The 24,820-nt window shown below is 33.4% G+C and overlaps 1 pseudogene; it reads left to right on the top strand.

The window, feature by feature from the left end:
• Positions 1–4,036: 4,036 nt before the first annotated feature.
• Positions 4,037–4,524, top strand: LOC107527557 (centrosomal protein of 19 kDa pseudogene; annotated as a pseudogene).
• Positions 4,525–24,820: the final 20,296 nt, after the last annotated feature.

The raw sequence follows: 24,820 nt of genomic DNA, 5'->3' as shown, positions 1-24,820 counted from the left end.
TAATGAGTCACTATTACCATCTTATGTGCTGTTAATTGTCCACAGCTTGGTGTGCAAAGTTACAGTATTATGAAGAGGTATACTCTTCAGTAAGTATCATTTTACCCCTTGTTGTGGGCAAATATTAATTCAGTAAGTCTCCTCTGAGGTTTCACAATTTTGTAGGCTTAGCTGGGTTATGTCCATACTTTGAAAATTACCTTTTCATTTTTGCTGAAGAGTTCCTCAAAAGATATTTGACCTTAGTGTTTCTTCCTTTTGTCATGTGAATAATACTCTCTACAGAGACCACTTCTTTTTTATGTAACTGTTTAATTTGTAAAATATCTCTGAAGAAAGCTACTAATCTTTCTTTTTAATTTCCTTCTGAACAATTAGAATCTGAGGCACATTCTGTCATTATCACAGGCTGTATGGGCAAAGTGGGACTAGAAGAAACAGTAAAACAATAAGAGGTTCATCACATCTCCCCTGGAAATTTTTGTTACAACACAATGTGTGAAGCAATGTTAAAGTCAATTGTGACCATTACTATAATTTCAAGAAAGTTGAGGACAAAAGAGTAATTACATCCAAGTCTGAAATCCCATGATAAGTCTCAAGGACTGTTCCTTTTTTGTTTCTTATCCTCTCTCAAGCATATGTTTTTACTGATTTTAGAGAGAAAGAAGGGGGAGAGAAGAGGGGGGAGGGAGAGGGAGAGAGAGAGAGAAACATCAATGTGAGAGAGAAACATAGATTGGTTGTCTGCCATATGCACCCCTTCTGGGGATCAAACTCACAACCTAGGCATGTGCCCTGACCAAGAATCAAACCCGCAACCTTTTGGTGTACAGGACAATGCTCTTACCAAGCCACCTGGCCAGGGCAGGACTGCTTTTTTTTTTTTTTTTTTTAACACATGAACATTTCTCCCTTCTTACATATAATTACTTCAATTCTTCTTCTTCTTTAGAGTCTTACCAGGCAGAAGTATAGAAAAAATACTTCCTAATTTCCACATCTAATTTACTAGAAAGAAAACTCACACCATCCTGTTTTCTTCATATGTTAGCTAAATTAATAGTATATGTATATAAATTCATTCTTGATAGTCATTTCATCAATTGGACAAATAATTAAATTCGGAATGGTAAAGTGGGCTTTATACCAGGAATTTAAAGTGTGCATTTTTGAATGTCAATCAATTTAGTTTACCCTATTAAAAGAATAAAAGAGCAATATCATATATTCTTCTCCAAACATCTAGGAAAAAAAAAAACGATCTATTACCCATTCATAATAAATCAAATATATGTCAGAAAACTAGTAATATAAGATAATATCAACCTGGTAAAGGCCCTATATATAAAAAATGCTTAAGGATAACATTATGCTAATTTGTAAAAGACTAAATTCTTTCCCTTAGGCCAGATTCAATAAGAGGGTAAACAATCTTATTGTTTCTATTTGACATTATACTGGCAGTATTAGCAATGGAGTAAGGCAGCAAAAAGGAATAAGTTCACACAGATTGGAAAGGAAGAAACAAAACTGTCTTATGTGCACATGGCAGTGTACATGGAAAAATCCTAGGGTATTTGCAAAAGAGTTATTTGAACTAACAAGTGAATCTAGCAGGGTCACAGAATTCACTGCCAATATACAAATAATTGCCTTAAATAAATGCTCATATAATAGCAATGAAAAATTAGACACTGAAATATAATTGGTATATTCTCAAGAAAAATGAGTACATATGTCCACCAAAAGATATGTATAAGAATTCTCATAAAACTTTATATGTGGAAACAGAATAAAATATAAATATTTTATAGTATATTCTTACAATTGAATACTACACAACAATAAAATAAACTACTGATACATACAGCTCATTTACTTTCAAAGATAATATGTTGGGGGAAAAAAGCCAGACACAAAAAAAGTGTCTATGGAATGATTCAATTTATGTGAAGTTCAAGAACAAGCAAAACTAATCAATCATGGTAGAGATCAGAAGAATGGATAATCATGTTGTAGAGAGGGTTATTGATTGGAAAAGATAAAGAGCAAAACTTCAAAAGTGCTGGAAATATTCTATATCATAACCTGGATTGTGGTATCATGGGTAAAATATCACCAAGTTGTACAGGTAAGATGAGTGACCATTCTGTTCTTGACTTTGTGTACTTTTATCTTATTAAATAGAAAAAGCTAAGAACCATATGATTTCCTTCATATGTGGGATATAAAACTGAAACTCAGAGACACAGACAACAGTATGGTGGTTACCAGAGTGAAGGCAGTGGGGGGATGTTAGAGGACAAGGGGAGGCAAATATATGGTGAAGGAAGATGATTTGACTATGGGTAGTGGGTACACAATGCAATACACAGATCATGTATCATAGTAATGTACACTTGAAACCTATGTGACCTTATTAACCAATGTCACCCCAATAAATTTAATAATTAGGTAATTAATAGAAAAAATAAACTAAGTTTCTGTCTCCCTCTAAATCATCTTCCCTGAGTTGTCCTCTTTAGAGACAACTTCTGATAATTTTCATGTATACATTTCCAGAGATAGCCTAAGCTTTTAGGAGCACACATATATGCATGTGTCATATGTAATTCTACTAAGTATTTAGAATCTAATATATAATCCACCTACATATCCACAGGTTCACATTCATGGATTCAACTTTTTCCATTCACAGTTGGTTGAATACAGGGATGCAGAACCCAAGGGTAGGAAGGGATGACTGAGAGACTTGAGTATCCACAGATTTTGGTGTCCCTGGGGATCATGGAAGAAGTCTCTTGCTGATAACAGATACCAAGAGAATAATGTAGTCAATATTGAAATCTACATTATTTTCTTTATTATGTGTGTTTCTTCTATTCAAAATTGTAGTACCGGAATTTTTAGCCAGAATAATCAGGAAAATAATGTTACCCCAAGAAATTTAATACAATTTTTAAAAAAGAAATAAAGGCACCCAGAGTCCAGAGTGTTAACCATTACACTATGGGACCAAACACCACATGATCTTACTTATATGTGGAATCTAAAAAACTTAATAAACTGATGAACAGAGTAGATTAAGTAACATGGAAGCATGGATCAGACTGATGAATCTCAGAGGGATAGAGGGGGCTGCTAGGTGGAGGGGGAGAGATTTACCAAAGAACTTATATGCATATATGCACAACCCAAGGACATAGACAATGGTGTGGTGAGGGACTGGGGAGGGTGGGTGGAAGGGGTGGAAGGGGTCAATGGGGAGAAAATGGGATATCTGTAATATTTTGAACGATAAAAAAAAAAGATTGAAACAAAATTTTTTAAAAAGGCACCCAAATTGGAAAGAAAGAAGTAAAATGATCTCTTCTTGCAGATGATATGATTTTATATGTAGAAAACTCTAAAGATTCCACACACAAAAATATTAGGACTGATAAAAATGAATTCAACAAAATGGCAGCATACAAAGTAGCAGATGGGGCAAAAGTGAAGCATTCTTGCCTTGTTCCTGATATTATAGGAAAAGCATTTTGTCATTCACCATTATGTATGATGTTTTCTGTGGGTTTTTCTAACTACGGCTTTCATTAGGTTGAGGTAGTCTCCTTCCATTCCTAATTTATTGAGTATTTTTCTCAAGAAAGGATGTTGAGCACCAAGGCTATCACTGTGCGAAAGGTTTTGTGTGCCCCCAGCTCTAACCCCCTGCACCGTGCATGCTGACTTGGGAGCCAGCTGGTCCTGCTCCTGGCCTCCATCTCTACTTCCAGCTATTTGCGAATTTGGGCCTCTTGACAGGGAATTCACCTCACAGTAACTCTGCTGGACTGTGGCTGTCACCTCTTCTGGCTGTGTCAGGCTCCACCCAGCATCAAAGTCTAGTTAAGTGCTTCTCTGTGCAGTTCAGTGGAAACCAACCTCTCATGGAGGTTTTAGACAGCCTGCAGGAGAAGTTGCACCTTCTGAACTTCTCGTCATTATGTGACTAACACATTTTCATCAGATTTCCCCTGACGAGTATGTGAGAATGATGTGCAGTACTAAGAAATGTAGAATTAGCTTTCAGCCTCCAGCTATTATCTTAATCCATGAGGATAAAATGAAGGGGAATAGTCTCCAGCACATCATGCCCCTCTAAAACTTTTCAAAGTTTTTAAATTGCCACAGAGCTGCTGAACAATTAAAGAATAATCCACAACACAAGAATTACCCGGAACAAGTGTCACTGAATCAACTAGAAAAATTATTCAGTTTTTAATGAGGTCACTTGCGGGGGCAGAGTTTGGCAGAAACAATGCAACAAATTCCACAGGAAACAACCATGGGTCCTCAGGAAGAATGGAACAAACTAGATGGCAAGGAACTTGCCAAAAGGAAGAGCATGATGGACTTTATAGGACAAGTTAGAAGAAGAAAGATAATCCAAATTTTGTTTATGACATAGGAGTTGAGTTTCCACAAGATAAACAACTGCAGTCCTGTGACTGGAACACAGAGTCATCTGACAAGTTTTGATACCAAAAACAAATTATATATTTTGGGAGAACAGAAAATCCATGTTTATAAAGGGAATGTAGATTGGTTCTAGAAAATTCTGTAAAGGACACAAAATGTGTATGTCAGGTGATACTTGGATTGGCTGTGTTACTTTTCAAAACTAGGACATGTAGAGTGTCTATAATGTAGGTGCATGAGGAATATAGGATAAACAGAAAATAGGAATCTGTCTTTGAGGATATTACAATCCAATTAGAAGATAAGTCAAAAACTTGTGAAAAGCTTATTAACAATATTAACAAATAAATAAATAAATAAATAAATAAATAAATAAATAAAGCCAAATGCTTGATAAAGGCTAAAAAGGGTCAGAGCTTAGATTACTGCAGAGTAAAAGTCAGGGAAGACTTTGTACTTTAGTGGCAAGATGGGACTTTGGCCTTTGAAATGGTAATATTTGGATAGAAGCATATACAAAATTCCAGATGAAAGAAATTGGGAGAAAAATAAAAAGGGGTCAAGCATGATAAAGTGAGAAGAATTTGTAAATTTTACTTGAGGAGCAGTAAGTTTGAGAAGATTGTAGCGTATACATGGTTACTAAGGGATTATCCTGTATGCATTATGTTTTTATATGTATTTAACTCTAGAAAATAGTTCCCCTGTCAAATGCACTGCAGCTGCAAGTGATGGCATTTGATGGACAGCAGGGAAATTCAGCCCCTCCAGTATCAGGAAATATATACCAAAGACATTCTGAAACCACAAATGTCTTCCCAAAAATCAGAGGTTTGTATAATGGGAAATCTACCCATAATAAATAAACAATAGGTACTGCAAATTTAGACCTATTCATAAGTTTGGATCTATAAAGAAAAAGCTCTTTGTTGAACAAGGTCATGTATATACAGATATAGCTTTCTCCTTATTAAAATATCATTTAATTGATAAAAATACTATGTTTTCTGAAAAGAAATGAACACTGATTAAATAAAACTGTAAATATTACAAAAGGATATTGAATTTCATCAATGCAGCAAGATAATTGTGTGTTTTCTGATTATTCTGTTCCTGTGGTGTATTTATTTGATTGATTTTTCTTTTGAATTTTTAAAATTAAATTTATTGGCGTGACATTGATTAATAAAATTATATACATTTCAAGTGTACAGTTCTATGATACACCATCTGTATACTGTATATCGTATCTGCATTTGGGTGTGCCTTTCCCTCCGGGAACCACATACTGTTGTCTGTGTCTATGAGTTTTTTTCGTTTGTTTGTCTTGTTTGTTCATTTGTTGCTTTAAGTTTTATATCTTACATATGAGTAAAATCATATACTTCATGACTTTTTCTGCACAAATGGCAGTATTTTATATTTTCTTATGGCTGACTATTATTCCACAACTTTTTTTTTTTTTTTAATATGTCTATTGATTTCAGAAAAAAGAAGGGAGAGGGAGAGAGAGACAGAAAGATCAATGATGAGTCATTGATCAGCTGCCTCCTGCACAGCCCTCACTAGGGATCGAGACCGCAACCCGAGCATGTACCCTGACTGGGAATCTAACCACCATCTCCTGAATCATAGGTCAACGCTCAACCGCTGAGCCACGCAATCCGGGCTATTCCACAACTTCTTTATCCAATCATCTATTGAAGGACACTTTGGTTGTTTCTTTCTTTTGGCCACCATGAATAATGCTGCAATGAACATAAGGGGTACATACATCTTTGTGAATAAATGCTTTTACATTTTTCAGGTAGATACCCAGAAGAGGGGTTGCTGGGTTATATAGTAACTATTATTATTTTTTTGAGGAATCTTCATATTGCTTTCTATAGTGGCTGTACCAGTTTACATTCCCACCAGCAGTGAATGAGAGTTCCTTTTCCTCCACAACTTCTACAACATATATTATTACTTGTCTTGTTGATAACAGCCGCTCTAACAGGTGTGAAGTGATATCTCATTGTAGTTTTGAATTGCATTTCCCTAATAACTAGTGGAGTTGAGCATCTTTTCATGTATCTGTTTGCCATTTGTATGTCTTTTTGGGACTGGTCAGGTCCTCTGTCTACTTTTCAATTGAATTATTTGTTTTTTGGTGTTGAGTTGTATGAGTTTATTAAAATATATTTTGGATATTATCCCCCTGCCAGAGATGCTGCTTGCAAATATCATCTCCCATTCCTTTGGATGCCTTTTTGTTTCATTGATTGTTTTGTTGTTGTTGTCTTTTTTGCTTTGAAGAAGGTTTTTAGTTTGACATAGTACCATTCATTTATTTTTGCTCTTATTTCCCTTGACTTTGGGGTCAAATTCATAAAATGCTTCCTATGACCAAAGTCCATAAGTTTAGTACCTTTGTTTACTTCTATGTAATTTATTCATTGGTTGATTTTCAAATATCAAACCATTCTTTCATTCCAAGATTAAATCCTACTTGGTCATGGTGTATGATCCTTTGAATATGCTTGTTGAATTTTGCTTGCTAGTATGTTGTTGACCCATACATTTTTATGTTGTATTTTTATTTCCCTTTAGTTTAACATTTTTACAATTTCTTTCATAATTTCCTCTTTGATCCACGTGGTTTTTTTTAGAAGTGTGTTGTTTAATTTTAAAATACTTGATGTGTGTGTGTTTTTCAGATATCTCATTGTTTTTTTGTTTCTATTTTGATTCTATTTTGGTAAGAAGCCATATTCTTTATTATTTCAATCCTTTCATATATATTGAGCCATGTTTTATGATCCAGCACATGGTCTAACAGTGAATATTTTACATATGCTTTAAGGAAATATGTATTCTGTGTTATGTGATGGCAAGTCCTATAAATGTCAGTTTGGTCATTTTGGTGGATAATGTTATTCAGGTTGTTTATATTAATACTGCTTTTTCTGTCCACTTGTTCCTATCCATTATTGAGTGACTAGAGCTACAACTTCCAACTCTAATAGTGAATTTTTCTTTTTCTCTATTCAGTTAGATTAGGTTTTATTTCAGGTATTTTTAAACTATGTATTATGTAGACACATTAAGATTATAATGACTTTGTGGTTTACTGACCCATTTATTATTATGAAATACTCCTGTTTATTACTATTCTTATTTCTTATTCTGAAGTCTACTTTTACTGCTATTTATATCATCACATTTTCTTATTCTTAGTATTTGCCTTGTTTGTCTTTTGATCTTTTTATTTTCAATAATCTATGTCTTTGCATTTAAAGTGAGTTTCTTATAAACAATATGGAGCCTTGTTTTTTAAAAGAATGTGTCAGTTCACCTGGCTGGGCATGCCTCAGCGGTTGAGCGTAGACCTAGGATCCAGGAGATCGAGGTTCTATTCCCAGTCAGGTCAGGGCACATGCCCGGGTTGTGGCCTCAATTCCCAGTAGGAGGTGTGCAGGAAGCAGCCAATCAATGACTCTCTCTCATCATTGATGTTTCTCTCTCTCTCTCTCTCTCTCTCTCTCTCTCTCCCTCTTCCTCTCTGAAAATCAATAAAGCTATGTTTGAAGAAAAAAAAAAAAAGCTCGTTTTATGGTTATATTAATACCATGTACATTTAATGTATTTAACAATATAATCAGGTTTCAGTTTATCATTTTAAAATTAGTTTTCTATTTACCCCATATGCTCTTTGTTCATTTTTTTCTGCTTTCTTTTGAATTATTGGATATTATTTAGATTTTATTTTATACCAAGCATTTGCTTGCTATTTGTTTTATTTTAGTGGCTACTCCTGCATTTATAATATGTTTTTTTAACTTATAGTCATCCTTCAAGCAATATTTTCCACTTATGTATAATGCTGATTCTTCAACAGTTTACTTCAATTTGCTCCCTTCTGAAAGTTGTGCTATTATTATCATACAGTTTATTTCTACATATGGTATAAACTCCACAATTCATTGTGAATGTTTTGTGCTTTGAGTAAATTTTATTTTAAAATATTTATCAATGAATAAAAAATATGTTTTTTTATTTATGCACATATTTACCCTTTTCAGCACTCTCATTCTTTAGAATAGATTCAAGTTTTCATCTAGTGTCATTTCCTTTCTTCCTGAAAACCTTCCATTAATTGCTCTTAAAGCACAGATCTACTGTTAATGAATTTACTCCAGCCTCAATTTAGCTTTATTTCTGAGGTGTAGCACTTGTGCAGTCTCTATTGAGAGACCTCATATATTCAGAAAATTTTCTCTATGCTGCACATTGAGATCTTAAATTTTTCTCAGTTCTTTGAGAGTACAGGAATCATTAATTTCATAATTCTGTATTAATTATTATTCCCCAAGAAGTTTTATTTTTCTTTGTCTTAGCTTGTGGGATTTCATTTACACATGCACAGATATTTAGTCAGCAAAGACACCTATGAAGGTTTCTAGAGCTATTTCTCCACATAAATCTCTTTTTAGGGCACTCTGCCCCTTAAATTCTAGCCATCCTTGGATCTCCAAAATCCACTGTCTGTTTGTTTAGCAAATAAAAATTGTAGGGCTTCTTATTGGTTCCTCCTTCTTGCTCTATAGTCCAAAAATCACTCCCAGCACGATTTTTTTGATGAGCTCATCAGTACTTTCTTTGAATTGATGTAGCATTTTTGTAGTATAAAGTGAATAAATACATGTGGTTCTATTCCAAGACTCTATTTGTGTATAACCTGTGGCAAAAGTTACTATCTCAATTACTGTAGCTTTATATTGTCTTGAAATATTGTAGTGTAACCCTCCAAATTTTTCTTCTTCAGATACAACATAGCTAATCTAAGTCCTTCACATTTCCATATAAAGATTAGATTGTTTGTTACATTCCTGAAAAGCCTGCATGAAAATTAAATTTTTAACTTTCCAACTTTTAATTTTATCATGGTATAATGTACAGACATTGCAATATACAGATTTTAAATATATTCAATATTGATAAATTCATTTAATTTTGATAAATAAATACATATGTATTACCCATATTCTTTTCAAAAGATAGAGAATTTTCATACCCTCAGAAAATTCCTATAAATCTTGTCCCAGGGAATTCTTCCCAAAAGCTACCACTTATTTGAATTCTATTATTACAGAATTATGTTTATTCCAGAACTTCATAAAAATAAAATCATAAAGTATGTCTGCATTGTGTCTAATTTCTTTTATTTTGCAGAAGTTTCTGAGACATTCATATTGCTGCCTACATCAACAGTTTAATTTACTTTTGTTGCAAGGTTAACATTCTATTGTGTAAATAAGCCAAAATTTGTCTTTTCATTCTACTCTGGATGGACACCTGGGTAATTTTTACCTATTATGATTAAAACTGCTATAAACACTTTTGTACAATGTGTTCTGTGGCTCTGTATTTTAACTTCTCTAAGATAAAAACCTAAGAATGGGAAAACTGAGTGATAACTTTTTAAAAAATTGCTAGGAACCCTCATTTAGTGCTACTAGGAATGTAACCTGGTACAGCCACTATGGAAAATAGTATGGCTGTTCCTCAAAAAATTGAGACTAGAATTACCATATGATCTAGCAACCTCCCTTCTATATATCTACCCCCCAAATTTCAAAACTTTTATTCACAAAGATATATGCATCCTTATGTTCATTGAAACACTATTCACTGCGGCCAAGACATAGAAACAACCAAAATGTCCTATGATAGATGATTGGATAAAGAAGATGCAGTACATATATACAATGAAATACTACTCAGCCATAAGAAAAGATGAGATACTGCCAACTGCGATAACATGGATGGATCTTGAGAATATCATGCTAAGCAAAATAAGTCAGAAAAAGCTACAAACTATATGATTTTATTCACATGTGGAATATAAAACTGAAACTCATAGACACAGACAACAATATGGTGGTTACCAGAGAGAAGGGGGTGGGAGGTAGTAAATTGTAAAGGTAGCCAAATTTACAGTGATGGAAGGTAGTTTGACTTTGGGTGGTGGTCATACAATACAATATGCAGAGCATTTATCATAGAAATGTACACTTGTAATCTTATAACCCATGTCACCATAATAAATTTAATTAAAAAATAAAATAACATCAATAAAATTGCAAAATATCTTTTCAAAGCAATTGCACCACTGTATATGAGAGTTTTTGTTGCTTTACATTCTTTCTAATGCTTGGCATAATAAATCTTTTTAAAAATTTTAAGCTTTACTATAGGTATTTTAGTTTTACTTTGCATTTTCTTTATAACTAATCTTATTGATTTTTTTTTTCATTTTTTATTGGTCATTCCTGTATCTTCTATTATAAAGGGTCTGTTTAGACCTCTTGTTTATTTTATAGAGGGCAGAGGAAATGGATGGTGTTTGTATTTTTACTATGGATCAAAGGAGTTGTTTATATATCCTTGAGGCCAGTAATTTTTAAATTTCACTAATTAAATCTAATTGTTGATAAAGTCTTCTTTTTGTCTCTCACATGTTCTTTATTCTCTGTTCTGTTCTTTCTGTTTTTATAAACTTTTGACTTAATGGGAATATTTTCTTTTGACTTGCCTTTAAGTTTACTAATCTTATCTTGTGTTATGTATAGTATTCCAAATTTTGAATTTGAGATAATGCCCTTTTGAAGGCTAGAATGTATATTTGATTCTTTTTTAATAGATTATAATAGTCTAATGATATTCTCTGTCCCTTTATTAATTTTGATTCTCATAGATTCTACTTTCTTTAATATATTCATAATAGTTACTTTAAAGTTCTTTGCTAACTTCAATATCTAGGTCATTTCTCAGTCTGCTTCTATTGCTTGTCCTTTTTCTTAGTTTTTGGTTATTTTTTTTCTGCCCCTTTTCATATATTGTAATTATGTTTAGATGTCAGACACTTGTATAAAAGGGCTATAGAGACTGAAGTTAATGACATTTTCTTTCAGTCAATGAGGAACTGATCATTTCAATTTAAACAGAAATTGAGCTGAGTTGGAGCTAGTTTTCAGCTTTAGTTAGACTCAGGCTATCTCTGGGTTCAGATATCCTAAAAGTGAGTATTTTGAGAAGATTGTAGGCCCCTCCAACTAGTACAACATAGTCTCCTCTGTCTCACACCACAGGGGAATATTTTACTTAGGGTTTGAAGGCCAGGACCTCTGCTATTCACACTTACCCATTACTCAGCAAATGCCCTGTGGGGGAAACTCACTTTGTATTTGTAGATACTCTTAATTAGAATTTGGCTTTTAAGTCCTGTGGACATTAAAAGCTTCATTGGTTTCACTTTATTATGTTTTAGTCCCTTGACTATGGGAAGCCCAAAACTCAGCCAATGCCTTGTATTTTCAAATGCCTTCAAGTAATAAAATACTTGGCAATCTCAAGCCACCAGGGAGAGTGTCTTTCTCTTGAGAATTTCAGTTCATCTAGTAGTCTTTGTTTTTTGGTTCTTCTTATAGCTTTAAAAAAATAGTTTATGAGCCCAGGCTGGGTAGGTAAGTTGGTTAGAGCATCGTCCCAATACTTCAATTTTGTGGGTTTGATCCCCAGTCAGAGCACATAAAGAATCAACCAAGAGATGCATAAATAAGTGGAACAACAGATTGATGTTTCTCTATCTCCCTTCCTCTCTCTCTAAAATCAATAAAACAAAGCATTAAAAAAAGATTTTATTAACATCTTTTTTTGCTGTATTAACATTGTCAGTGGAAAATAGGCTGTTCCATGGGATTTCAAGAAAGGCATTTCAAGGACCCACCCATGGAAAGTTGTGATGTGGCAAGGTGGTTTATTTGTGATGGAATATCAAAAGAATTCTCCTCCTGGCTTCCCAAAGTTTCATCTCTCTTTGTCCCGCCATGGAAAAAGTCCAATCATGTCTTCAGAGTGCCTAGGCAAAAAACGATGTCTAGAGTTTCTGCTTCATAGTTCTTTGGGGCCTTCCTGGTCCCAAATGAGACTTGCTGGCCGATAGTCCTACACGCTCATGTGTTCTCGGGTAGGAGAGAACAGGAACAAACTTGGCCAGTGCAGATCACTGAGAGAGAGAGAGAGAGAGAGAGAGAGAGAGAGAGAGAGATTTGTCTGCACCTCCCCCTGTGTCATTTTGACTTCATTGTGCATGTCCTTGCCTCCCCTTTGTTCTACAGGGAATAAACTGGTGGTTCCCTGGGGAGAGTGAGAAGCTGTAGCATCCTGGTGTAACAAACAGGCCTCTGCTTCCCAGCTGAATATGTTCAACAATGTTTGACTCTTTCTTTGGTCTTTTCTTTCAATAACTAGCCAATGAGGCTAACACTGGTACAGAAAGGGGTAATATTTGCTGATTCCAAATAGTTCTTGGCCAAGAACAGAGGGAGATATAACTTTCACTCTCAATATATATTGCCTAAGGAAATTAAGAAAGTCAGAGCATATACTGTATTAGAATTTTGAGAAGAAAAACAAATATAAAGCCTTAGCCTAGAGTCTAATAAATGTTGGTGATTTCTAAATAATGATTGAAATTCTGAATATATAATGTTTGAAACTGTGTAAATATGTAGAATAAATAATATAAAATTAATAATCTTAGCATTAATGGTTTATTTTCCTAAGAGCACATTTTGCTTTATACCTTGATTTAGCATTTGTTTGTTTTACTTCCAACTCTCTCTCTGACCAGTACAGAGCTTTGGGAATACCAGTATTTTGACAAATATTTATTAAAAGAATTATTTAATTTATTCATACTATATTAAGAAAGTGTAATAAAATTATGTGTGAAGAAAAATTATATCTTAAGAGATGTCATATCTTTTATCCTAAAATAAACTAAATAAAGCTGCTATTGTGTTAACTGATTGAACAAATATTTTTGAGTGCTACTTTGCTAATCAAGGTGCTAAGCACTGAACAAATAGAGAAAGATCCCCACCAAGGTTCATAGTTTCAGAGAGTTAAGCTGAAACACCAATTAACCATCAACTAACACCATCAATTAAAATACTAAGAGCAATAGTGTACAAGGCAATTTTTAGGAAAAAGGTAAATTATTTGGGTACTCAGAGTAATTCTTTCCTGATACCATTAACACACAAATACCACTTCACAGATTCCCACATAATAGCTACTTATACAAATGTACATATACACTTACAACCCATTAAGATAAACACTGATAAAATTTGTCATACTTAACCTGGTGTCTAACTCACCATCATTATTATGAGGAAGGTCATTTCTGTACCTAATTAAGCATGATGTTCTTTTAGTTATTGTATAAAGAAAACTACACAAAATTAAAATATGTCTTTTAATTGCTTATTAACCTAAGAAAAAAGAAATTGTTGACATGGATAAAACTGTATAAGACAGAAGTAAATAAAATTAATTGATTAAATAAATATACAATACTTAATTATTTATATTATAAATAAGTCAATGGTAACTGAATTTTAATGCCCTGGGTGAAAGTATAAGGATAAGCAAACACTTGGAGTAGAAATTTGAAAGGATAGTGTTCATCTGAAAAAGTAGCAAGAAAAAAATGTATTGATATGTTATAAAATAAATTTTGTACATTCAACTATGCTTAAATAAAGAGATTTCAAATGTGTGCTCACTGCCACAAGTGAAACCTACAAAGTTTTTCAGGACCAGAGAGATTAGAAATAAAAGGGTTGCCTTGAAGTAAAAGAAACGTTTAGAAACATCTGAGCCTGGTGCTTGATAAGGGAACAGAAATGAGGTTCTTCATGGGTGATCAAGACGAAGAAGGTAACATAATTGCCTTGCTTTTATACAGTGCATACAATGGAATATTACTTAGCCTTAAAGAAGAAGGAAAACAGAGTTGTTTTTTTTTTCCCTTGAATTATTTGAGATATTGTCTAAAACCGGTTGTGTAATATAATTTGGATATTAATAAGTTTAATATTTTTAGAGGATATTTTATACTTCTGGCTTTGTTGTGGCCTTTCCTGAGAAGAAGCAGAAGTTTAACTTACCAAAGTTTCCAAATACAGAAGAGCATTACCTAGTGGTGAATCTTTCAAAATAAAAAAAATCATGTTCACTAGATCTCAAGAAGGGCTCTAATCTGTTAGATTCAATTTGTGTACAGTAACACAAAATTAGATGTATCTAGTTTTAATACTAATCTTTTTCTAGGTTTCAGGTATTTTTCTTCACTGAAGAGAATATCCACTCTCAGTGGAATTGCAAAGAGAAAAGGAGAGGGGGGGATAGAGAGAGGGAGGAGAGAAAGAGAGAGTGGGGCCTTTCATATAATATATATGCTTTACCAGGAAAAAAAAAAAAAAAAGAAAATGAAGAAAAATAAGGAACAAAATTTCCAAATTGTCTTATGATTAATACCAGCAGGCCTGACATTAAACACTTCCTGTTAGGCTCTACACTCACAACAATTCTTGCCCAACTTACTCACTCTTTGACAGATTTCTCTTGATGCTTGAATAATAACATATAGAGAGCCAATATTTTGACTTATGTCAATCTGTTTGAGTCAGTTTCCAGGAATATACTGTCTCTCAAATCAGGGACAACTTGCTTATGACAGAAACTTATTGAAGCCCAGTGAAGTTTAATAGAATGAAGTTGTTTTCTATGTTCAAATATGCATATGACTACCCTAGCTGACAATAATACAAATAGTCTGGGAGTTGCACACATTTTATTCAGCAAATACATGTATCACTTCATTATTTTTTAATTGTATACACCCAATCTGGTCAGGTCACTTTTTAAAAAATAATATAAAATAACTACAAGGTTGACAATAATATAAAATAACTACAAGGTTGACAAGTAGTTTTCATCCTATATGTAAACATCAAATTACTGGTGATGACTACCTAGAGTTCTTATTGAAAAAGATTAAGAAAGCAAGTTTGATTTCAGTGAAGAAAAGGATTATGATTGATTGGTAATATCGGTCATTGGTACAAAATGGGGAGTAATGTATTGTGTACTGACCAACTCTGTTAGAAAGTAACATATATGAATCAAACACACCCATTCAAATGTATCACATAATAGAATATTGTTCCAATGTCTCTTTTTGCCCAATTATTTTTCTAAATCTAAGATTGGTAATAAATTGTCATGCTGCAGTCCTCACATTACCAATAAAAATATCACACATAAAAGGAAGTATTCACCATAAAATATGAAATAAGAATTTATTTGACATGCTACCAAATAAATTTGCACCTATTAAACTCTGACCCTCCAAATTATAGTTTAGTATTTCTACTGTGTCATTTTCTTCATTTCCTCATTATATAAATTATTATCTCTTGCTAATCGAAAAATGATTTGTTTCCTTTATTAATTCTACTTGTCTCAATTCTCTTCCTTCTACTATTTTTACTTGTTAAATTAAATGGGAATTCAAATACTGATCGGCAATATGGTTGATCTATTTGCTTGAATTTATCAGGTTCTAAGATAATAAGTGTTAAATTCTTAATATTGTAATCAATGATAAAACCTGCTTAGTTACCTTACCTCCTTTTCTGTGGTGGAGCCATATATAATAAATTTTACAAACATTCTGCAACCATTTAACTAAACAAGCAATTAGATTTAATTATCAAGAAGCTATCTGTCCCTTTAGAGGTGACAAGTCATTGGAAAATATCAGTTGCAATACTTTTGTTCCAACTTCCACAGTGTAAGTTGACCTGTGAGGGGATAGACTATAGTAACTGGGCCAACTCGTTACAAAAACAGAGAATTAATATTTTGCTTATCTTCTAAACAGGCCTTTAAGATGCACTTTCAATTATATAATAGACATCAAAAGAGACATAAGCTGGATATAAAATTGTTTCATAAAGCATATTTTTTTGAATTTATGCTTCATATTTGAAGAAAATTTGGCATATATGCTATGGGATACCCTCCAAGACCAGTTGATGAAAACTTGTTTTGAATGCTTAAAGCTACTCTGCATGACTTCCCTTTTAACTCTATTTTTCATAGTCCTTTAAAAGAGCTTATTAGCTATAAACAAAGAAAGAATACTTCATGTTAACACTTTTCTTGGTGTCCTACTGTGAAAGAACTCACAGATGGTGAGAGGAGGTGGCAATTTTGGATTAGATGATGGTACTTACATAGCTCAGGTATATATGCATTTTTATGGCATGTAAGCAGCTGTGTTTGTATTTTTGGTTCATTTCAAAATACTTTAAAGATATAAAAATTTTTCCCAAACAGGAGATCGTTAAGATTTAAATATTGTGGGGAAGTGAAAATATTCAAGAATATAGACTTTATATTCCACAATGACTCTATGAACCCCATGAGGGAAATTGAAAGTATTTGGTAGTTATTCTGAGGAATTACTTTTGGATTTGTGAAGGATTTTAATTGCAAACTATAGTGTAAAGTATTTCTGTAGAACCACTATTTTCAGAGAATATCTATAGGATTCCAGGGCAACTTCAATAATAATTGAAAGGGATGGAAAACTCTTTCTAAAGTTCAATCTATATGACTTATCTGAATAAATATGATTAATTTTAATAAGAATATTACAGTTTCTATAAAAATTCATGACCCCAAGATGATTACTATTCTTAATCTAAAAAAATGTTACATTTTTCTAATATTTGAAAATTTAATGATATTTTTATATGTTGATATCTGTATTTTTATTCTTTATTTTTATTGTTGACACTATTACAGTTGTTCCCATTTTCCCCAACTTTGCCTAACTCTACCCAGCACCACCACTCCTTCCCTCTGGCGATCACCACATTGTTGTCTATGGATTATGCATATATGTTCTCCTTTCATTTCACTTAACATAATAATCTCCAGTTCCATCCATGCTGTCACAAATGGTAAGAATTCTTTCTTTTTTACAGCTGCTTAGTATTCTATTGTGTAAGTGTACCACAGACTTTTTACTTACTCATTTAATTATGAAAATTTGAGCTGTTTCCAGATCTTGGCTACTGTAAATAACCCTGCAATGAACACAGGCCTGCATATATTCTTTCAAATTGGTGTTTCAGGATACTTCTTATATATTCCCAAACATAGGAATCCTGGGTCAAAAGGCAGTTCCATTTTTAATTTTTTGAGGAATCTCCATATTGTTCTCCATGGTGACTGCACCAGTCTGCATTCCCATCAACAGTGCATGAGGGTTCCCCTTTCTCCATATCCTCGCCAGCACTTGTTGTTTGACTATTTGTTGATGGTAGCCATTCTGACAAGTGTGAGGTGATATCTCCTTGTGTTTTTAATTTGCATCTCTCTGATGATTAGTGACATTGAGCATTTTCTCATATGGCCATCTGTATGTTCTCTTTGGAGAAGTGTCTATTCAGGTCCTTTGCCCATATTTTTAATTGGATTGCTTGTCTTCTTGATGTTGCATTAAGTCCTTTATATACTTTGGAAATGAACCCCTGATCAGATGTATCATTGGCGAATTTGTTCTCCCATACAGTGGGTTCCCTTTTCATTTTGTTGATGGTTTCTTTTGCTGTGCAGAAGCTTTTTAGTTTGATACAGTCCCATTTGCTTATTTTTTCCTTTATATCCCTTATCCTAGGAGACATATCAGTAAAAACATTGCTACGAAGGATGTCTGAGATTTTACTATCTTAGTTTTCTTCTAGAATTTTTATGGTTTCATGACTTACATTTAAGTCTTTTATCCATTTTGGGTTTATTCTTATGAGATCTGTATTTTGATAATCCAATTTAATTCAATATATAATTCAATATATAATCATACAAATGATTATAAATATATTTACTACAAGAATAAAATAGAAAACTTTCATTTTCATGTATTAAATATGAATTAGCAGTATGGCCATGTGGTTGCGATATGGGATATGGAGTTGGAATGTTCATTTTGTTTTTGATTTTGTTTTTCTTTTTTTTTATTTTTTATTTTTAAACATATCTTTATTGATTTCAGAGAGAGGAAAGGAATGGGGAGAGAGAGAGATAGAAACATCAATGATGAGAGAGTCATTGATCAACTGCAACCTGCAACCCAGGCATGTGCCCCAACCGGGAATCGAACCCTGATCTCCTGGATCCTATGTCGATCCTCAACCACTGAGCCACGCCCAGCCAGGCTGATTTTGTTTTTCTTTAAATTTTATTGAATTTATGAGGGTGACATTGATCAGAAAATTATATAGGTTTCGAGTGTAAAGTTCTATAATACATCATCTATATATTGTATTGTGTGTTCACCACCAGAAGTCAAGTCTCCTTCAGTCACCATTTATCCCCCCTTTACCCTCTTCTATCTCTCCCCACACCCTGTTCCTTTTCATAATCACCATACTGTTGTCTGTGTCTATGAGTTTGTTTTGTTTTTACTTAATCCCTTCACCTTTTTCTCCCAGGCCCGAACCTCCTTCCCCTCTGACAGCTGTCAGTCTATTCCCTGTCTCTACGAGTCTGTTTCTATTTCATTTGTTAGTTTATTTTGTTCATTAGCTTCCACATATAAATGAAATTATATGGTACTTGTCTTCCTCTGACTGGCTTACTTTACTTAGCATAATACTCTTCAGGTCCATCTATGCTGTCATGATAGTAAAATTTCCTTCTTTTTTTACCTCCGAGTAACACTTCATTGTGTAAATTGACCACTGCTTTATACACTCATTTACTGATGGGCAGTAGGATTACTTTCAAATCTTGCCTATTGTAAATAACTCTACGAAGCATATCTGGGTGCATATATTCTTTTAAATTGGCATTTTAGGTTTCTTCATATATATTCCCATAAGTGGAATCACTGGGTAATAAGGCAGTTCCAGTTTTAATTATTTGAGGAAACTCCATACTGTTTTTCACAGTGGTTGTACCAATCAGCATTCCCACGAGCAGTGCATGAGTGTTCCATTTTCTCCACATCCTTGTCAACACTTGTTGATTGTTGATTTAAAGATGGTAGCCATTCTGACAGCTGTGAGGTGATACTAATTGTGGTTTTAATTTGCATCTCTCTGATAGTGACTTTCTGCATTTTTTCATATGTCTCTTGGCCATCTGTAAGTCTTGTTTGTAGAAGTGTCTATTCAGGTCCTTTTTCCATTTTTTAAATTGAATTGTTTGTTCTCTTTTCTTTTTTTTCTTTTTTTCGTGTTGAGTTGTATAAATTTTGGATATTAACCCTTTATCAGATGTACCATTGGCAAATATGTTCTCCCATACAGTGGATAGTCTTTTGATTGTGTTGATTTCCTTTGATGCGAAAAAGATTTAGTGTGATGTAGTCTCATTTATTTCCTTTTCCTTTTGTTTCCCTTGCCTGAGGAGATATATTAGAAAAAAATATTGCTAAGAAATAGCTGAAAATTTATTACCTATGCATTCTCTTAATATTTTAATGGTTTTGAGTCTTACATTTAAGCCTTTAATGCATTTTGAGTTTATTCTTGTGTATGGTGTAAGAAGGTAGTCTAATATCATTTTTTGCACGTGTCCAATTTTCCTAATACTATTTATTGAATAAACTGTCTCTATCTTATTGTACTTTAAAAAAAGTTAATCTTCACCCTAGGATACGTATTTCATTGATTCTAGAGAGAGAGGAAGGGAGAGGGGAAGAGAGACAAACATCAGTGTGAGAGAGAAACAATTGATTGCCTCATGCACACACCCCCACCAGGAATTGAACGCACAACACTTCATTGTACAGGTCGACACTCTAACCACTGAGGAACACTGGCCAGGGTCCACTGCATTTTCTTGCCTCCTTTGTCAAATATTAATTGACCATAAGGGCATGGGTTTATTTCTGTGCTCTTTATTCTGTTCCATTGATCTATATGTATGTTTTTATGCCAGTACCATGCAGTTTTAATTACTAGGTTTTGTAGCATAGTTTAATATCAGGTAGCATGATTCTTTAAATTTTGTTCTTTTTTCTCAAGATTGCTGTGGTTTATTGGAGTCTTTGTGGTTGCATATAAAATTTTGGAACATTTGTTTTAGTTCTGTGAAATACACCATTGGTATCTGGATAAGAATTGCATTGAATCTATACATTGTTTTGGGTATTTTGGATATTTTAATGATGTTAATTCTTGTTATCCATGATCACAGTGTATGCTTTCACTTATTTGTATCTTCTTCAATTTCTTTCTTCAGTGCTTTATAATTTTTTCAAGTATAGGTCTTTTACATTCTTTGTTAAATGTATTCTTCAGTATTTTCTTTTTGATGCAATTACAAGTCAGATTGTTTTTTAGTTTCCCTTTCTTATAGTTCTTTATTAGTGTATAAAAATGCAACTGATTTATACATGTTTATTTTGTATATTTCTACTTTACTAAATTCGTTTATCAGTTCTAGTAGGTTTTTTGTGTGTGGAATCTTTAGGGTTCACTATATATAGTATCATGTCATCTGCAAATAATGACAGTTTTACTTGTTTCTTTCCAGTTTGGATTCCTTTCATTTCTTCTTCTTGTCTGATTGATATAGCCAGACCTTCTTGTGTGAAGTGGAATAAGAGTAGTGAAAACAAAATACCTGTCTTGTTCCTGATGCTAAGTGAAATGCTTTTAGTTTTTGCTAGTTGACTATTATGTTGGCTGTAGTTTTGTCACATATGATCTTAATTATGTTGAGGTATGTTCCCTCTATTCCCACTTTGCTAAGAGCTTTTATCATAAATGGATACTAGATTTTATCAAATGTGTTTTTTTCTCATCTATTGATATGACTATGTGATTTTTACCCTTCATTTTGTTTATGTGATGTATCATGTTTATTGATTTTCAGATATTATACCAACCTTGCATCCCTGGAACAACACCCACTTAATTATGGGGTATGATCTTTTTTTTTTTTTTAATATATCTTTATTGATTTCAGAGAAGGGAAAGGAGAGGGAGAGAGAGAGAGAAGCATCGTTGATGAGAGTCATTGATAGAGCCCGCAACTCGGGTATGTGCCCTGACAGGGAATCGAACCCCGATTGCCTGGATCCCAGGTCGACACTCAACGGCTGAGCCACACCTGGCAGGGCAAGGGGTATGATCTCTTTAATGTACTGCTGGATCTGGTCTGCTAATATTTTGTTGAGAATTTTTGCATCTAAGTTTATCTGGAATATTGGCTTATATATATTTTTTCTTTGTAGTGTTTTAATCTGGTTTTGGAATTAGGATAATGCAGGCCTTGCAAATTGAAGTTGGGACTTTTCCGTTTTCTTGAATTTTTTTGGAATAGTTTGAGAAGGATAGGTGTTAGTTCCTCTTTGAATGTTTGGTAAAATTCACCTGTGAAATCATCCTGTCCAGGACTTTTGTGTGTTGGGAGTTTTTTTATTACTACTTCAATTTCATTAGTTGAACTCTGTCTATTCAGATTTTCTGATACTTCCTGATTCAATTTGGAAAGATTATATGTTTCTAGGAATTTACGCATTTCACCTAGGTTGCCCAATTTGTTGGCATATAGTTGTTCATAATATTTTCTTACAATTCTTTGCATTTCTGTAGTGTCATTTGTTACTTCACCTCTTTAATTCCTGATTTTATTTCTTTGGGTCCTCTGTCTTTTTTCCTTAATGACTCTAGCTAAAGGTTTGCCAATCTTGTTATCTTTTCAAAGAACCAACTCTGAGTTTCATTGATCTGTTGTATCATTTTTTTAGGCTATATTTTATTTTTTCTTCTCTAATCTTTTTTAAAAAATATATCTTTATTGATTTCAGAGAGAGGGAAGGAGAGGGAGAGGGAAAAATAGAAACATCAATGATGAGAGAGTCATCACTGATCGGCTGCCTCCTGCACACTCCCAACTGGGGATTGGGCCACAACCCCAACATGTGCCCTGCCTGGGAATTGAATCTCGATTTCCTGAATCCTAGGTCTATTCTCAACCCCTGAGCCACATCCAGCCAGGCTCTTCTCTAATCTTTATGTGTTCTTTTTTCTCCTTACTTTGGGCTTTGTTTGTTCTTTCTCTGGTACTTTTAAGTGTAAAGTTAGGTTTTTTATTTGAGATTTCTCTTTTTTCTTGAGGTAGGCCTCTAATGCTAAGAATTTCCCTTTTAGGACTGTTTTCACTGTGTCTTATAGATTTTGTGTTGTTGTGTTCTCATTTTCATTTGTTTCAAGGTAACTTTTGATTTTTTCCTTAATTTCATTGTTAATCCATTCTTTTTTTAGTAGCATGGTATGTAGCCTCCATGACTGTGTTTTTAAGTTTTTTTTCTGGTAGTTTATTTCTAATTTCATATCATTATGGTCAGAGAATATACTTCATATGATTTTAATCTTCTTAAATTTATTGACTTATTTTGTGTCTTAACGTGTGTCCTATCTTAGAAAATATTCCATGTGTACTAGAAAAGTGTGCATATTCTGTGACTTTGGGGTGAAATACTCTGAAGATATAAATTAAATCCATCTAATCTAGTGTGTCATTTCAGGCTGCTATTTTCTTGGTTTTCTGTCTGAAAGACTTATTCATTTATGTCAATTGGGTGTTAAAATCCCATGTTATGACTGTATTACTGTCAATGTCTCTTTTTATATCCATTAACATTTGCTTTATATATTTAAGTGCTCCATTGTTGAGTGCATAAATGTTTACAAAGGTTATAGTCTCTTGTTGAATTGCTCCCTTTAACATTATATAGTGTCCTTCTTTGTTTCTTATTATCACTCATGTTTTAATGTTTAGTTTATCTGATATAAGTATTGTAATCCTAGGTTTTTGTTTCATTTCCATTTGCATGAAATAACTTTTTCCATCTCTTTACTTTTAGTCTGTATGTATCTTTCATTCTGAGGTGGGTCTCTTGTAGCCAGCATATATAGGGTGTGGTTTAAATAGGTTTACAGTTGTTCATATGGAAAATAATACAATAATTAATAAATAGTTATACAATATGAACTGTGTGCTTTGGGCAATAAAAACTGTAGGCCTACTTTGACCCAGCACTGTATATTGCTTTTTTTCTTATCCAGTCAACTAACTACCCTATTTCTTTTGATTAGAGCAATAAATCCATTTACATTTCAAGTGACCATTGATAGGTATATATTTCTTGCCATTTTATTTTTTATAACTATATTCCTTTCTTCTTCTTCTCCTTCTTCCTCTTCTTCTCCTTCTTCTTCTTCCTCTCCCTCCTCCTCTTCTTCTCCTTCTCCTTCTTCCTCTTCTCCTTCTTCCTCTTCTCCTTCTTCTTCCTCTCCCTCCTCCTCCTCTTCCTCTTCTTCTTCTTCCTCTTCTCCTTCTTCTCCTTCTTCCTCTTCTTCTCCTTCTTCTTCCCCTTCCTCCTCTTCCTCCTCCTCCTCTTCTTCTTCTCCTTCTTCTTCTTCTTCTTTACCCTTTAACATTTCTTGTAATACTGGTTTGACTGTAATTAACTCTTAGTTTTTTCTTGTCCAGGGAGCTCTTTACTTCTCCTTCAATTGTAAATAATAACCTTTCTGGGTAAAGTAGTCTTTATTGTAGGTTGTTGCTTTTCATCACTATGAATGTTTTATGCCAATCCCTTCTGGCTTGAAATGTATCTGATTGAGAAGTCAGCTGACAATCTTATGGGAGCTCCCTTGTAGGTAACTAGTTGTCTTTCTCTTATTGTTTTTAAATTTTTTTTTGTATTTAACCTTTTAAAATTTTAATTATGATCTTTCTTGATGTGAGCCTGTTTCAGTTCATCTTTTTTTGGACTCTCTGTGTTTCTTAGACTTGTGTGTCTTTTTCCTTCACCAGGTTAAGGCAATTTTCAGCCATAAGTTTTTCAAATAAGTTTTTGATTCTTTGGTTTCTTTCTGTTTAGCTTCTGGTACCCTATAATGTGGATGTTGTTATGCTTCATGTTGTATCAAATCCCTTAAACTATCCTAATTTTTAAAATTCTTTTTTATTTTTTCTGCTCTGATTGGCTGTTTTTGCTACCTGATTCAGTTCCATGTTTTATCCAACCTACCGTTTATTCCCGTTTATTCCTTCTAGTGTAGTCTTCATTTCTAAACTGGTACTCTTTCATGTTTTCTTTGTTTTTTTTCATGCTGTTGAAGTTTTCACTATGTTTCTTGAAATTCTTACTAAGTTTATTTGAGTATCCTTATAACCATTTTTTTTTTTTTAATTCTACATTTGGTAAATTGCTAGCCTCCATTTAATATAGCTCTTTTTTTGGAGATTTCTCCCGTTCTTTCATTTGGGACATTTTTCTTTGTCTCCCTATTTTGGCTGTCATTTTGTTTGTTATTATGTATTAAGTAGACCTGCTTTGTTTCCCAGTCTTGGTAGGTTATCCTTACACAATAAGTGTCCTGTTGGACCCATTGAAGCAATTTCCTTGATCACTTGAACTAAATGC

This window comes from Miniopterus natalensis, chromosome X, assembly GCF_054644295.1.
Source record: "Miniopterus natalensis isolate mMinNat1 chromosome X, mMinNat1.hap1, whole genome shotgun sequence".
Classification (NCBI taxonomy): domain Eukaryota; kingdom Metazoa; phylum Chordata; class Mammalia; order Chiroptera; family Miniopteridae; genus Miniopterus; species Miniopterus natalensis.
Note: the sequence above shows the minus strand (reverse complement) of the source record. Positions and strands in the feature narration are given on the sequence as shown.